The sequence below is a fragment of the Juglans microcarpa x Juglans regia genome, chromosome 6D (genome assembly GCF_004785595.1).
Source record: "Juglans microcarpa x Juglans regia isolate MS1-56 chromosome 6D, Jm3101_v1.0, whole genome shotgun sequence".
Lineage (NCBI taxonomy): Eukaryota > Viridiplantae > Streptophyta > Magnoliopsida > Fagales > Juglandaceae > Juglans > Juglans microcarpa x Juglans regia.
The window spans coordinates 20,891,256-20,907,075 of record NC_054604.1 but is presented as its reverse complement, the minus strand read 5'-3'; positions in this window follow the sequence as shown (position 1 = coordinate 20,907,075).

Sequence of the window (15,820 nt, the reverse complement as noted above, 5' to 3'; positions counted from 1 at the left end):
TATTGGTGTTGGTATAGTCTATAGTTATTTAGTATAATATAAGTATATATACTAGCTATATAACTATTATAAGTTATAATAACTATATTCATATAAGAGTTAAAGTATTAATAGCATATTATAAAAGTTGTAGTATTATAGCATAATATATGTATAATAGTATAGTATTAATATCACTGTAAGTTATAAGTTATAATGTTATATTCTGTGCATTTTAACTTATACAAATCGCGAAAGCCAGTACTATGAGCATAATAGAAATCCATCGAAAATATCAGGAAAAATAAGATAGCAATAACAATGCTATAAAAATAACAATAATTTAAGAATGGAATTACAAATCTTGATGGATAATATAAAAGATCTTAAAAGACAACAACAATTAATGATGTCTAAATATCATGTATATCAAAGTAGACAATCTGCGATAGAATACTATGAAACTGACTGCACTTTCCTAAGAAACAAAATTAATAGTATAAGAAACCATTTGAAGATACTTGCTTTAAAAAAAAAAAAAAAACGTAAGGAATCACTAATACAAATTTTACAAACATAACCCATAACTAAAGAGAATAATGTATATTGGGAAGCTTGTGTTGATAAGTCAAGAAAATCGATGGTCAGCCCATTCAAGCCAGAAGGCTCTAAGGGTGGTCCCGGTGGTGTTCCCTCCAGTTCTTAATCTACTTATTTCTCATTGGAAATAGGAAATTTTTGTTTAAAATCTGTCTCAATGAATTCTTTATTCAAACCTAATGAATCTACCACTAGTATCCCTATAGAATCTGATAATATTAATCAAGAAGACTACAGTATACAAGATATAGAAAGAAATCTACAAGACTGGACAATTCCTGATGTTCCAAAAAATCAAATATACAAAATCTCTACTTTTTCTTCTAAATTATCATTCCTTACAAATTATACAATTAAAACAGTTGAAAAAACTATTAGTTTAAATAATGACTATGAATCATTACAACTCCTAACAAAAAAGGCTATTGATCATCATAAAAAATAAAATTATTCTTTTATTCATATTGGACTAGTACAAGTAGCTATAAAGCCACTCACTCGAAATGGTTTAAATACCTCAGTATTACTTTGTTTAAGAGACGGAAGACATTATAACTTTCATGATTCATTACTCGGAATGGTAGAATCCAGCTTGTTCCAAGGACCAGTCTATTTTAATTGTTATCCCAATTATTCTTTATCATTATTTGATGGTAATATTTTACACGTCTTAACACTAAATATTAAGACAAATGGCTATCAAATGATGAAAGGGTCACATGCTTTAACAGTAGTTTATAGGATTCATTATAAATTAATGAAAACAACATTAAAACCACAAGCTCTAATTACTAGCCCTAAAGGATATACATTATTATTACAATCTAGTACACAAAATTCTAGTATACAAATTCCTAAACAAATCAATTGGATTCAAGTCACACTTCCTAATGAATGACAATTAGAGAATATCACTCCAACACCCAAGATAGAAAATAATTCTAAAGATAATCTCGAATATATAGATCAAAAAATGGATGGGACAGTTCAAATAGCTTTTCAACCTTTTAGAAGATCTTTTTCACATTATTCCTTTCCAGCACCCTCCAGTTATCATACACCCAGATCTTTTGATACTAGATCCCAAAATATTGATACCCAGATTCGAGGAATCATTCCTGAAAATATTATTGATATGCCAGTATATGCTATTAGTCATCCTGATAAAGCATTTACCTCTCATAATCCTGAAAAAGAATCCTCTTCTCCGACGTATTCTTAAGTAGTTGGAGATGATGCCCAAATATACACCCTGAATAAAGAAGAATTTAAAATTAACAAAGAATATCTCAAATAAGATTATATGAAAAAAGAAAATATTCACAAAAGAATAACATTTTTCTCAACCTTTACAAAAATAGAAAGAGATTATATTCAAGAAAAATATTACGAAGATTTAGAAAAAATACAGATCAATATACATTTCTTTACATGGTTTGAGATATATAAATCAAACTAATTATCTACCATAAACAGGGCTACTAATCAATGGATTAAAGGAGAAAATAACCAAATTATTTATGAAGAATATCCCCCTTTTGAAGCCATCAAGTACAATCAGAGGAATACTCAAATTTTGGCTACACCAATAAAAAAAACATAATATTGCAAATACTGAAAAAAACTTGATAATATAATACAACAAAACAATTATACTAATTTATATTTAAAAATCATGGGTAAGCAATTAGAAAGGATTGAAATCCAAATATCTCCTATAAAACCCATTATTAAAGAAATAGAAGAAACTCTCTTATTTGTTCCCCACGAAATTCCATCTCATTTAAAATCGATTTTTTTCAGAAACAAAAATGATTTTTTGGAACAGATCTCTAGTAAATTAGAAAAATTAACTATTAGTAACACTGCTACCACCTCAAAACAACCACATATTAATGTATTAAGCAAAATAGACTCACCCGTAATATCTGACTCTGAAATTAGAATTATTGAAAATCAATTTAAAAATCTAGATCTACAAATAAACAAGATTGGAGGAGATCATGTTAATAATTTTTCGGCTAGAGATTCAAAACAGCATGTCTCTATTACTCGTAATTGGTATCCCAGACCTACTCCACCGGATATGCAATTCGAGGAAAGAGAACATATAGTAAGATCAGCTTTCGCACCAGATGTATTATACGAATGGAATATAGACGGATTATCTGAATATGAAATACTAAATCATTTTCAAGAAATGATTTTGGTAGTCAACGTCTATAAAAGTAACAGAAAAATTGATCATCAAGTAGCACACATTATTGTTACAGGATTTACTGGTCAACTAAAGGGTTGGTGGGATCATTACCTTTCATATGATGAAAGGTCACGAATATTAACAGCTTATAAATATGATGAAAATATACAAATAATTAAAACAGAAAATGATTTACCCCTAGAAGATGCTGTCAACACATTAATATATGCATTAACTAAACACTTTGTTGGTGATCCCGATCAATTTAAAGAAAGAACTAGTGATTTATTGATTAATCTTAAATGCCCTCAACTATCTGATTTCCGTTGGTATAAAGATGTATTTCTAACTAAAATTATGATCAGAAATGATTGCCAACAGCCATACTGGAAGGAAAAGTTCATAGCCGGACTTCCATATTACTTCGCCCAAAAGGTACGAGAATCATTATTAAGATCAGACGGTACTATTGATTTTCATAATCTCACATATGGTGATATAATAAGTAAGATTAACAAAACTGGATTAACTATGTGTAACGATTTAAGATTAAAAAAACAAATGGAGAAATAAAAGAAGTTTGCTAGAAAGGAATTAGGTATTTTTTGTTAATAATTTGGTTATACTATTTTATTAGCCCCCTCAAGAAGACACAAAAAGGAAAAAGAGTTTATAAGAATTATTCCAATAAAAAAAGAAAATACAGAAAACCTTATAAAAACGCAAAAGACAAACCAACATATAATAAGCCACTAAAAAGTCATAAAAAGACTAATAAAAAGAAAAAGCAGATTGTTTGTTATAAATACGGAAAAGTAGGACATTATAAATCAAACTGTAAAGTCAAGCAACAAATTAATGAATTAGATATATCCGAAATATTAAAAGACAAATTAATAGACATTTTTATAATACATTCAAGTGAAAATGAGATTAATTCTTCAGAAGAAGAAGAAATTTATCAATTAAAAGAATTAAGTTTTTCAGAACAATCTTCCAATAGTGAATTAGAAGAAGATGAAGTACATATTTGTAATTGTCTAAATAAAGATAATTGCATTTGTAACAAAACCATTAATGTACTTTCAAAATAAGAAGACATTATAATAGAATTAATAGACAAAATCAACAACCCTCAAGAAAGAAAAGATTATTTAGAAAAATTAAGAGATACATTTAATAATCAAAATACTACAATAACTACAATAACTTCATCCTCAACACCTTACAATTTTTCAGAAATAATAGGTAGATTTAAAACTGATAAACAGAAAATTACGATTCAAGACATACAACAAGAAATCAATGAGATAAAACAAGAAATTAGAAATTCAAAAACACCCAATCTTAAATTAGAAGTTTCAAATGAACAATTATTACAGGAAATTATATTATTAAAAATAGAAAAAAATAGAAAAAATCTTCATAATGAAAAACATAATATTGAACAAGGAGAATGTTCAACACTAGATGAAACGGACAATTTCATTAATATTCTTGATAAGATAAATTTTCAAAATGGTATGTTGAAGTAACAGTTTCAATTAATCAAGAATTCTCTTTTACTACAATTGCCTATTAGATACAAGAGCGAACCTAAATTGTATACAAGAGGGATTAATACTTTCTAAATATTTTGAAAAAATAAAAGAAACATTATCTAAAGCCAATGGAACAAAATTGAATATAAATTATAAATTATCTAATGCACATATATGTAATAATGGACTTTGTTTTAAAACAACTTTCATTTTAGTAAAAAATATTAATACCAAAGTAATATTAGAAAATTCATTTCTTGCATTACTATACCCTTTCTCAGTAACAGAAGAAGGAATTTCTACTAAAATACTTGGACAAGAGATATAATTTAAATTCATATTTCCTCCGGTACCAAAAGAAATTAACTCTTTAAAGAAAATTTTATTAACCAGAGAGATTAATTTTTTGAATGGAATGTTATGTCATTTGGATTAAAAAATGCCCTTAGTGAATTTCAAAATATTTACTCCTTTCACTTATTTTTCAATAGTTTATATAGATGATGTATTAATATTTTCTTCATCTATTGAACAACATTGGAAACATTTAAATATTTTTATTCAAGTTATCAAACAAAATGGATTAGTTGTCTCATCATAAAAAATAAAACTATTTCAAGCAAAAATTAGATTCCTTGGGCATGTAATTTATCAAGGAACTATTACACCAATTAGTAGAGCAATAGAATTTGCTGATAAATTTTCAGATGAAATAAAAGACAAAAATCAATTACAGAAATATCTAGGAAGTCTAAACTATGTTGCAGATTTTTACCAATCTCTCAGACCATTATGTAAACCATTATTTAAAAGATTAAAAAAGAATCCACCTCCTTGGACAGAAAAACATACTAATATCATAAAACAAATTAAAGCCCATATTAAGAAATTACCATGCTTAGGGCTTCCATCTCCTCATACTATTAAAATTGTTGAAACAGATGCCTCTGATATTGGATACGGAGGAAATATGAAACAAAAATTATCATCCAACTCGGAACAGATAGTTCGATTCCATTCAGGATGTTGGAATCCTACTCAAAAGAATTATAGTACTATTAAAAAAGAAATTTTAGCTATTGTATTACGTATTTCTAAATTTCAAGATGATTTGTTGAATCAAAAATTTTTACTTAGAATAGATTGTAAATCAGCCAAGGAAGTTTTAATTAAAGATGTGAAAAACCTGGCTGCCAAGCAAATATTTGCCAAATGGTAAGCTATATTAAGTTTTTTTTTTATTTTGATATTGAGCATATTAAAGGAGAATCTAATTCTCTTCCTGATTTTCTATCCCGAGAATTCTTACAGGGAAAATTATGTCATCTTCAAAGTCCAAAATAAAGTCCAAATCCTCATATGCACAGCCGCCATCTCCTCCTTATCATTCACCTTGTCCTTCTGCAACTCCAAGACCTTATACGGTATTGGGGCCATTACTACAAAATATTAGACCCTCTTATAATCCATTTTCACCATTAGCCTCTCCAAAATTACCAACCTACTCCAAAGCTGTTTCTCCTTCTTCTCCTTCTCCTTCTCAAATTATTAATCCCTTATTATTATCTCAACCTTCTTCATCTCCTATTATTATCAAATCTCATTGGCATCCAGTATTTCCTATTGAATCTGAAATTCAACATCTGTCTGATCCTTAGAAATTACTTGATGCTTTTCTCCTACCAGACTGGCATTATGTTCCACAAAATATTAAGAAAACCCAGCATTTTTATGAATTTATATTAGTAGATACTGACTCAATTATTCTCTCAGAAATTCCTTTTTCCCTTCAAACTCAACCTTCTCCACCAGGGTTTCCAATTATTGCTTTTCATAAAGTCACTATCAAACAAGTTCTCACCCTGGAACAATGGGGAAAAATTCCTATTTAACAAGAAAATTCTCTCATCCCTATGATCCTCCTTATTATGATTATTACGATTACCAGCAAGCATGGACAAAAAGGTTTTTAAAACAAAACCAAAATTTGCACCCTTTATGGTTCCTTCATTTTGATAAACTACAGGAAATTAAAACACTCCCGAAATGGTTCTCACTATGGTGGGAATATTATGGACCCGAGCCTCTTCTCCTTCCTCTTCCCCTTCAGGAAAGTCTCCAAAATTTTATTTCACAAAATGACAGCCCACCAGCATCAAACTATTGCCCATCCCTCTTGCTCTTATTTCTCAAAACAAAATTAAATTGGATTATGAAATGGGAATACGTTATCAAACCTCATCCCTCTTTCAAAACTATTATGATCATAGCCCGTCAAGTTTCTATCAAATGGTGGGAAAAATACAATTATGATCATGTATTGAAAATTTTTTCAAAAGTTACCAGAACTCCGGAAGTCCTAGTCCAACGGAGCAGATTTCAAGCACAATTAGCATCCATTACAAACAAGAAGGATTTGAAAAAATTAGCTGAAGTAATGTCACAAATATCAGACAGTGACGATGAAGAAGAAGCACAACCCAGATTATCTCCATTACAGCATCCCGCATTATCACCAGCCCATCAGGCCCCTCCTTCTCAACAGGCCTCTCAATTTCAGGGCAACCAAGCTGCATCGCCTTCTCAAGATTATTCACCTTACCATCAAGTACAACTGATGGATTCTCAAGATCCGTTTGAACTGGAATTAGCAAATTATGATCCTCAGAATATGTGACTCCAAAAAATTATTATCTGACTAAATAGAAATTGTCAAAATATTATGCCTCTAGAAAGTTATTCGTGACAGATTATTGCCCAGCAAAGCGACAAATAATTCTGTACAAGATTACGTATTCTGTACTATATTTGTTTTTAGCGTCGGCTGACACTGTTCTTGTCTTTAATGTCGGCTGGTACTGTGTTTGTCTTTAGCGTCGGCCGGTACTGTTCATGTATTATTAGGGTTACTGTTTTAGTGTCTATATAAGAGGGTTCACGAAGCAAGAAGGGCATTCAAAATTCCAATCTGAAATCCCTTCCTCTCTCGCCCAAACCTCTCCAGTCTAGTCATGTCCTCCTCTCTTTGTAAATCTTTCAATCGTCCTTCCCTCATGTCTTCAACTCCCAACTCTTTTGAGAATTAATCTCCTTGTAAGTATTATATTCTTAATGAAGAAGTTTATTTCATATCTCTTTTCTTTAATTTTTATTTCCTCATGTATATGGTCGGTTATACCGCATGCCTTCTTTGCTATCATGCATATGGCCGGTCTTAACGCCTTTTATTTTTATTAATACCTTTTCTTTTATTAATATCTTATTATTCCACCTGGGATTTACGCCTTTGGTATCAGAGCCATTGGTGATAGTATTGTTATTGCTATTTTATTATTAATCACTATAAATCTATAACTATATATAATATTAATATCAATCACTATTAGTATAGTATATAGTTTACTATTACTATTAGTGTTGGTATAGTCTATAGTTATTTAGTATAATATAAGTATTATATTATACTAGCTATATAACTATTATATAGCATATCTCTTTTCTTCAATTGTTATTTCTTCATGCATATGGTCGGTTATACCGCGTCTTTAATTTTAATATTATATTATTCTAAATTAATATCATATTATTCTACCTGGGATATATGTCTTTGGAATCAGAGCCATTGGTGATAGTATTGTTATTACTATTTTATTTCACTTATTGTTATTATTATCTTATTTTTCCCGATATTTACGATGAATTTCTATTATGCTTATAGTACTGGCTTTCGCGATTTGTATGAGTTAAAATGCACAGAATATAATTTAAGAATGGAATTACAAATCTTGATGGATAATATAAAAGATCTTAAAAGACAACAACAATTAATAAGACAAAATTATACATTAATGATGTCTAAATATCATGTATATCAAAGTAGACAATCTGCGATAGAATACTATGAAGCTGACTGTACTTTCTTACGAAACGAAATTAATAGCATAAGAAACCATTTGAAGATATTTGCTTTATAAAAAAATAAAAAAGTAAGGAATCACTGATACAAATTTTACAAAAATAACTCATGACTAAAGAGAATAATATATATTGGGAAGCTTGTGTTGGTAAGCCAAGAGAAACCGATGGTCAGCCCATTCAAGCTAGAAGGCTCTAAGGGTGGTCCCGGTGGTGTTCCCTCAAGTTCTTAATCTACTTATTTCTCATTGGAAATAGGAACTTTTTGTTTAAAATCTGTCTCAATGAATTCTTTATTCAAATCTAATGAATCTACCACTAGCATCCCTATAGAATCTGATAATATTAATCAAAAAGACTACAGTATATTAGATATAGAAAGAAATCTACAAGACTGGACAATTCCTGATGTTCCAAAAAAATAAATATACAAAATCTCTACTTTTTATCCTAAATTATCATTCCTTACAAATTATACAATTAAAATAGTAGAGAAAACTATTAGTTTAAATAATGACTATGAATCCTTACAACTCTTAACAAAAAGGCTATTGATCATAATAAAAAATAAAATTATTCTTTTATTCATATTTGACTAGTACAAGTAGCTATAAAGCCACTTACTCGAAATGGCTTAAATACCTCAGTATCGCTTTGTTTAAGAGACGGAAGATATTATAACTTTCATGATTTATTACTCGGAATGGTAGAATCCAGCTTGTTCCAAGGACCGGTCTATTTTAATTGTTATCCCAATTATTCTTTATCATTATTTGATGGTAATATTTTACACGCCTTAATACTAAATATTAAGACAAATGGCTATCAAATGATGAAAGGGTCATATGCTTTAACAGTAGTTTATATGATTCATTATAAATTAATGAAAACAACATTAGAACCACAAGCTCTAATTACTAGCCCAAAAGAATATACATTATTATTACAATCTAGTACACAAAATTCTAGTATACAAATTCCTAAACAAATCAATTGGAATCAAGTCACACTTCCTAATGAATGGCAATTAGAGAATATTACCCCAACACCCAAGGTAGAAAATAATTCTAAAGATAATCTCGAATATATAGATAAAAAAACGGATGGGACGGTTCAAATAGCTTTTCAACCTTTCAAAAGATCTTTTTCACATTATTCCTCTCCAGCACCCTCCAGTTATCATACACCCAGATCTATTTTTACATCAATCTCTAGAAATAAATCCCAAAATTTTGACACCAGATATTTTGATACTAAATCCCTAAATCTTGACATCCAGATTCGAGGAATCATTCCTGGAAATATTATTGATACGCCAGTATATGCTATTAGCCATCCTATAAAGCATCTACCTCTCATAATCCTGAAAAAGAACACTCTTCTCCGATGTATTCTCAAGTAGTTGGAGATGATGCCCAAATTTATACCCTGAATAAAGAAGAATTTAAAATTAACAAAGAATATCTCAAACAAAATTATATGAAAAAAGAAAATAGTGACAAAAGAATAACATTTTTCTCAACCTTTACAAAAATAGAAAGAGATTATATTCAAGAAAAATATTACGAAGATTTAGAAAAAATACAGATCAATTTACCTTTCTTTACATGGTTTGAGATATATAAATCAAACTGATTATCTACCATAAACAGGGCTACTAATCAATGGATTAAAGGAGAAAATAACCAAATTATTTATGAAGAATATCCCCCTTTTGAAGCCATCAAGTACAATCAGAGGAATACTCAAATTTTGGCTACACCAATAAAAAAAACATAATATTGCAAATACTGAAAAAAACTTGATAATATAATACAACAAAACAATTATACTAATTTATATTTAAAAATCATGGGTAAGCAATTAGAAAGGATTGAAATCCAAATATCTCCTATAAAACCCACTATTAAAGAAATGGAAGAAACTCCTTTATTTGTTCCCCACGAAATTCCATTTCATTTAAAATCGATTTTTTCCAAAAACAAAAATGATTTATTGGAACAGATCTCTAGTAAATTAGAAAAATTAACTATTAGTAACACTGCTACCACCTCAAAACAACCACATATTAATGTATTAAGCAAAATAGACTCACCCGTAATATCTGACTCTGAAATTAGAAATATTGAAAATCAATTTAAAAATCTAGATCTACAAATAAACAAGATTAGAGGAGATCATGTTAATAATTTTTTGGCTAGAGATTCAAAACAGCATGTCTCTATTACTCGTAATTGGTATCCTAGACCTACTCCACCGGATATGCAATTCGAGGAATGAGAACATATAGTAAGATCAGCCTTCGCACCAGATGTATTATACGAATGGAATATAGATGGATTATTTGAATATGAAATACTAAATCATTTTCAAGAAATGATTATGGTAGCCAACGTCTATAAAAGTAATAGAAAAACTGATCATCAGGTAGCACACATTATTGTTACAGGATTTACTGGCCAACTAAAGGGTTGGTGGGATCATTACCTTTCATATGATGAAAGGTCACGAATATTAACAGCTTATAAATATGATGAAAATATGCAAATAATTAAAACAGAAAATGATTTACCCCTAGAAGATGCTGTCAACACATTAATATATGCATTAACTAAACACTTTGTTGGTGATCCCGTTCAATTTAAAGAAAGAACTAGTGATTTATTGATTAATCTTAAATGCCCTCAAGTATCTGATTTCCGTTGGTATAAAGATGTATTTCTAACTAAAGTTATGATCAGAAATGATTGCCAACAACCATACTGGAAGGAAAAGTTCATAACCGGACTTCCATATTACTTCGCCCAAAAGGTACGAGAATCATTATTAAGATCAGACGGTACTATTGATTTTCATAATCTCACATATGGTGATATAATAAGTAAGATTAACAGAACCGGATTAACTATGTGCAACGATTTAAGATTAAAAAAGCAAATGGAGAAAGAAAAGAAGTTTGCTAGAAAGGAATTAGGTACTTTTTGTGAACAATTTGGTTATACTCCTTTATTAGCCCCCTCAAGAAGACACAAAAAAAGAAAAAGAGTTTATAAGAATTATTCCAATAAAAAACGAAAATACAAAAAATCTTATAAAAAGACAAAAGACTAACCAATATATAATAAGCCACTAAAAAGCCCTAAAAAGACTAATAAAAAGAAAAAGCAGATTGTTTGTTATAAATGCGAAAAAGTATGACATTATAAATCAAACTATAAAGTCAAGCAACAAATTAATGAATTAGATATATCCGAAACATTAAAAGACAAATTAATTGACATTTTTATAATACATTCAAGTGAAGATGAGGTTAGTTCTTCAGATGAAGAAGAAATTTATCAATTAAAAGAATCAAATTTTTCAGAACAATCTTCCGATAGTGAATTAGAAGAAGATGAAGTACATATTTGTAATTGTCTAAAAAGGATAATTTCATTTGTAACAAAACCATTAATGTACTTTCAAAATAAGAAGACATTATACTAGAATTAATAGACAAAATCAACAACCCTCAAGAAAGAAAAGATTATTTAGAAAAATTAAAAGATACATTTAATAATCAAAATACTACAATAACTTCATCCTCAACACCTTACAATTTTTCAGAAATAATAGGTAGATTTAAAACTGACAAACAGAAAATTACGATTCAAGATATACAACAAGAAATCAATGAAATGAAACAAGAAATTAGAAATTTAAAAACATCCAATCTTAAATTATAAGTTTCGAACGAACAACTATTACAAGAAATTATATTATTAAAAATAGAGAAAAATGGAAAAAATTTTCATGAAGAAAAACATAACATTGAACAGGGAGAATGTTCAACATTAGATAAAACGGACAATTTCATTAATATTCTTCATAAGATAAATTTTCAAAAATGGTATGTTGAAGTAACAGTTTCAATTAATCTAGAATTCTCTTTTACTACAATTGCCCTATTAGATACAGGAGCGGACCTAAATTGTATACAAGAGGGATTAATACCTTCTAAATATTTTGAAAAGATAAAAGAAACATTATCCCAAGCCAATGGAACAAAATTGAATATAAATTATAAATTATCCAATGCACATATCTGTAATAATAGACTTTGCTTTAAAACAACATTCATTTTAGTAAAAAATATTAATACTAAAGTAATATTAAGAAATTCATTTCTTGCATTACTTTACCCTTTATCTGTAACAGAAGAAGGAATTTCTACTAAAATACTTGGACAAGAGATACAATTTAAATTCATATTTCCTCCGGTACCTAAAGAAATTAACTCTTTAAAGAAAATTTCATTAACCAGAGAGATTAATTTTTTAACAAAAAATAGAATTAGAAGAAAGGAAAATCAAATAAACTTCTTAAAACAAGAATTAAAATATAAAAGAATCCGAGAACAGTTAAAATACCCATTATTAACCCAAAAAATTGATAATTTCAAAATTACAATTGAAAATGAAATATGCTCTAACCTACCCAATGCCTTCTGGAACATAAAACAACACATAGTAGAATTACCCTATGAAAAAGAGTTTTCTGAGAAAAACATTCCAACCAAGGCTAGACCTATCCAAATGAATAACGAATGACTAGAATATTGTAAAAAAGAAATTAATGATTTAAAAACAAAATGATTAATAAGGAAAAGTAAATCACCATGGAGTTGTGCTGCCTTTTATGTCCAAAAATAAGTAGAATTAGAAAGAGGAGTTCCTTGTTTAGTAATAAATTATAAACCTTTAAATAAGGTACTACAATGGATTAGATACCCAATTCTTAATAAAAAAGATTTATTATCCCGATTATACAATGCTACAGTATTCTCAAAATTCGACATGAAAAGTGATTTTTGGCAAATCTAAATTGCTAAAAAAGATCAATATAAAACAGCCTTCACAGTCCCCTTTGGACATTTTGAATGGAACGTTATACCATTTGGATTAAAAAATACCCCTAGTGAATTTTAAAATATTATGAACGAAATATTTACTCCTTTCACTTATTTTTCAATAGTCAATATAGATGATGTATTAATATTTTCTTCATCTATTGAACAACATTGAAAACATTTAAATATTTTTATTCAAGTTATCAAAAAAAAATGGATTAGTTGTCTCATCATAAAAAATAAAACTATTTCAAGAAAAAATTAAATTCCTTGGGCATGTAATTTATCAATGAACTATTACACCAATTAGTAGAGCAATAGAATTTGCTGATAAATTTCTAGATGAAATAAAAGACAAAAATCAATTACAGAGATTTCTAGGAAGTCTCAACTATGTTGCAGATTTTTACCAATCTATCAGACCATTATGTAAACCATTATTTAAAAGATTAAAAAAAAATCCACCTCTTTGGACAGAAAAACATACTAATATCATAAAACAAATTAAAGCCCATATTAAGAAATTACCATGCTTAGGGCTTCCATCTCCTCATATTTTTAAAATTGTTGAAACAGATGCCTCTGATATTGGATACGGAGGAATTATGAAACAAAAATTATCATCCAACTCAGAACAGATAGTTCGATTCCATTCAAGATGTTGGAATCATACTTAAAAGAATTATAGTACTATTAAAAAAGAAATTTTAGCTATTGTATTATGTATTTCTAAATTTCAAGATGATTTGTTGAATCAAAAGTTTTTACTTAGAATAGATTGCAAATCAGCCAAGGAAGTTTTAATTAAAGATGTGAAAAACCTGATTGCCAAGCAAATATTTGCCAGATGGCAAGCTATATTAAGTATTTTTTATTTTGATATTGAGCATATTAAAGGAGAATCTAATTCTCTTCCTGATTTTCTATCCTGAGAATTCTTACAGGAAAAATCATGTTATCTTCAAAGTTCAAAATAAAGTCAAAATCCTCATACGCACGGCCGCCATCTCCTCCTTATCTATCACCTTGTCCTTCTGCAACTCCAAGACCTTATACGGTATTGCGGTCATTACCACAAAATATTAGACTCTCTTACAATCCATTCTCACCATTAGCCTCTCAAAATTACCAACCTATTCTAAAGCTGTTTCTCATTCTTCTCCTTTTCTTTTTCAAATTATTAATCCCCCATTATTATCTCAATTTTCTTCATCTCCTATTATTATCAAATCTCATTGGCATCCAGTCTTTCCTATTGAATCTGAAATTCAACATCTGTCTGACCTTCAGAAATTACTTGATGCCCTTCTCCTACCAGACTGGCATTATATTTCACAAAACATTAAGAAAACCCAGTATTTTTATGAATTTATATTAGTAGATACTGACTCAATTATTCTCTCAGAAATTCATTGTTCCCTTCAAACTCAACCTTCTCCACCAGCGTCTCCAATTATTGCTTTTCATAAAGTTACTATCAAACAAGTTCTCACCCTGGAACAATGGGGAAAAAATCCCTATTTAACAAGAAAATTCTCTCATCCCTATGATCCTCTTTATTATGATTACCAGCAAGCATGGACAAAAATGTTTTTAAAACAAAACAAAAATTTGCGTCATTCATGGTTCCTTCATTTTGATAAACTACAGAAAATTAAAACACTCCCGAAATGGTTCTCACTATGGTGGGAATATTATGGACCCGAGCCTCTTCTCCTTCCTCTTCTCCTTCAGGAAAGTCTCCAAAATTTTATTTCACAAAATGACAGCCCACCAGCATTAAACCATTGCTCACCCCTCTTGCTCTTCTTTCTCAAAACAAAATTAAATTGGATTATGAAATGAGAATACGTTATCAAATCTCATCCCTCTCTCAAAACCATTATGTTCCTAGCCCGTCAAGTTTCTATCAAATGGTGGAAAAAATACAATTATGATTATGTATTGAAGATGTTTTCAAAAGTTACCAGAACTCTGGAAGTCCTAGTCCAACAGAGCAGATTTCAAGCACAATTAGCATCCATTACAAACAAGAAAGATTTGAAAAAATTAGCTGAAGTAATGTCACAAATATCAGACAGTGACGATGAAGAAGAAGCACAACCCAGATTATCTCCATTACAGCATCCCGCATTATCACCAGCCCAACAGGCCTCTCCTTCTCAACAGGCCTCTCAATTTCAGGGCAACCAAGCTGCATCTCCTTCTCAAGATTATTCACCTTACCATCCAGTACAACTGATGGATTCTCAAGATCCGTTTGAACTGGAATTAGCAAATTATGATCCTCAAAATATGTGACTCCAAAAAATTATTATCTGACTAAATAGAAATTGTCAAAATATTATCTCTCTAGAAAGTTATTCGTGACAGATTATTGCCCAGCAAAGCGACAAATAATTATGTACAAGATTACGTATTCTGTACTATGTTTGTTTTTAGCCTCGGCTGACACTGTTCTTGTCTTTAATGTCAGCCGGTACTGTGTTTGTCTTTAGTATCGGCCGATACTGTTCTTATAACGGCCGGTACTGTTCATGTATTATTAGGGTTATTATTTTAGTGTCTATATAAGGGGGTTCACGAGGCAAGAAGGGCATTCATAATTTCTAATCTGAAATCCTTTCCTCTCTCGTCCAAACCTCTCATGTCCTCCTCTCTTCGTAAATCTTTCAATCGTCATTCCCTCATGTCTTC